This window comes from Diaphorina citri, unplaced genomic scaffold (genome assembly GCF_000475195.1).
Source record: "Diaphorina citri unplaced genomic scaffold, Diaci psyllid genome assembly version 1.1 scaffold633, whole genome shotgun sequence".
Classification (NCBI taxonomy): Eukaryota; Metazoa; Arthropoda; class Insecta; order Hemiptera; family Psyllidae; genus Diaphorina; species Diaphorina citri.
Window position 1 is genome coordinate 3,146 of NW_007378066.1, and position 2,617 is coordinate 5,762.

The window sequence follows — 2,617 nt, forward strand, 5'->3', positions numbered from 1 at the left end:
CTATCCTGTCTTCCTCCTCTCTTCGATTTCAGAACGATAAGACCCTAGCAGTTACAGTTCCCTCTATCAAACCTCTTTAAAAAAAAAAGTAAAATCTCCCTGTACAGTCCAGTAATAAATTAATTATTTGTCTAAAGATAACCCTAATAATTATGTGTTTATAAATAGCAATAATTTCGTGTTTAAAGCCACTAAGAGCGTAAAATCTCCCTGTACAGTCCAGTAATAAATTAATAATTTGTCTAAAGATAACCCTAATAATTATGTGTTTATAAATAGCAATAATTTCGTGTTTTAAAGCACTAAGAGCGCTGAAAATTTCGGTGCCAAGTTCCAATTAATGGCAGCACGACCCACAATACAAATCAACACGAATTTTATAAATCCATAAAATTCCAAGGATTGATTTACATTACTCTCAGCTACTCTATTGCTGTACAGATGAAGGCTGGATTGAGGGACGAGGTGCTTGAGAGGTGGATTTACTGGGTGCACTCAGATGTTGAGTGTGCTCTACTATCCAGGGGTGCAGGAGAATCTGCTTGAGGGGCAGTCTTGCACAAGCTTCCACTCTGATCAGCTGAAATTGGACAGAAAAAGCAGTCAATAATTAGGTGATACTTGATGGGTGATGCAAATTGAACTGCCAAAACGAGATTGAAAAGTTCTTCTTCTTCTTCTTCTTCTTCTTCTTAGTGTGCCATGTCCATTACTGGACGTTGGCGATCAAATTGGCTAAATCATTATTATCCACCACTTTAGTGATACTTGATGGGTGACGCAAATTGAACTGCCAAAACGAGATTGAAAAGTTAGAGCGATTAAAAGCTTCCGGATTACGGAAGCTCTCGATCAAAAGTATGTCAAACTAGCAAAAGGATTCTGCATAACAGTCAAATTGGCGAATATTTCTCCAGCCTCGTTAATAGCTTGAAAATAAGCGCGTCTGTCACTAAGCGCTAGGTCGCGGGGTTCGATTCCCAACAGGGACGGATTTTATCATAAACAAATAAGGTTTGTTCTCGGAGCATTCTCTTATCTTGTCCTCCTTCTCTTTTTGATTTCGGGAGGGTGACACCCGCGTTGTTACGGTTCCCTCTGTCAATCCTTAAAAAAAATATTTAGCAACAAGGTCATAATATGTGATTCTTAAAAATAATAATAGGAGTAAAACTTAAATCTCTTTGATTTCGGGACGATAAGACCTCGGCAGTTACAGTTTCCTCTGTCAAACCACTTGGAGAAAAAAAACCTTTGATTCTGGTCCTAGCCATTATTATTAATGATAAATTTGAAGTCTCACCTTCTCAATGAGGTCTCGGGCCGGGCTCGAAACGTACTCGGGGAACGTATATTTGGCCTTCAATATTCAGACAGAAAACTAACTACAAAGTACAAACTAAAGTTCCATTATAAACAGGAGAGAATCACAGAAAATTGCTATAATCCTAAAGTTAAGAGGATAAAAAAGATGAAAATTCAATTTATGCACAGGTATTAACGGTCACATTTTCCAGGATTTTTTTAAAAAATGAACTTTTCGATATTTCGATTTCGATTATTTGAAATATCGGTATCGGTAACCAGAAATCGATTAATGGCTGTCACTGAAAAATCGAAATGCGGATAAGGTTTGTTCTCGGAACATTCTCTTATCTTGTCCTCCTTCTCTTTTTGATTTCCGGAGGGTAACACCCGCGTTGTTACGGATCCCTCTGTCAATCCTTAAAAATAATTATTTAGCAACAAGGTCATATGTGATTCTTAAAAATAATAATAGGAGTAAAACTTAAATCTCTTTGATTTCGGGACGATAAGACCTCGGCAGTTACAGTTTCCTCTATCAAACCACTTGGAAAAAAAACTTTGATTCTGGTCCTAGCCATTATTATTAGTGATAAATGTGAAGTCTCACCTTCTCAATGAGGTCTCGGGCCGGGCTCGAAACGTACTCGGGGAAGGTATATTTGGCCTTCAATATTCTAGCGTAGGTCTCCTCATAGGAGGCCGCCTCAAAGGGAGGATGTCCCACTAGGAGCTCATAGCAGACCTAGCGCTTACAAGGCAGACGCACTACCCTCCAAGCTAATTAGGCTGGCTAAGTCCTGAGAAAATCAAACACAAAATAGCTAATGTTCCCAATTGATTACTGAAGTTAAGTAACGTTGCGTGTGGTTGGTATTCAGATGGGTGACCATCTGAGCAATTGGGTGCCCAATCAGACTGGGTGAGTTTAATATGAGAAGGCAGGTAGTTTGTCACCGAATAGACTGTAAAACTTCCTTCACTGTTATGTTAAACAGTAAACACTTTTTTTTCGCTTAAATATGTATACTGAATAGATTGCGAATACATAATCCATTGCTTGTGTTGTTTCCTCAGGTGCACCGTGTGTCGAGGAAGCGAAGCAGAAGAGACAACGCCTCTATCAGGCCACCATACCGAGGAGTATATTACGACACTAGTGTAGACACACCTTTACATTTTTTTTTTTTTAATATTTCGTAGCTAAGTGGTCTAGTAGTCCTAGGATGAAATTACATCCAGGAGTCAGGAACAGTCTGGCTGGGAGAGGGAGGATACCAGCATGAAATTTCCCTTGCTAAAGAATTGGCAA

The 2,617-nt window shown here is 39.0% G+C and overlaps 1 long non-coding RNA gene across 2 annotated transcripts; it reads right to left on the minus strand.

Annotated features, from left to right (window-relative positions):
• Positions 1-239: 239 nt before the first annotated feature.
• LOC113468050 lies at positions 240-2,049 on the minus strand. 2 transcript variants are annotated; one of them, XR_003391915.1, is made up of 2 exons: positions 1,916-2,049; positions 240-580 (listed from the first exon to the last, which is right to left on the minus strand). It is a non-coding gene; the product is annotated as an uncharacterized LOC113468050 (long non-coding RNA). The 2 variants fall into 2 exon arrangements; XR_003391916.1 differs by lacking the exon at positions 1,916-2,049 and adding an exon at positions 1,304-1,371.
• Between the last annotated feature and the right edge of the window lie 568 nt (positions 2,050-2,617).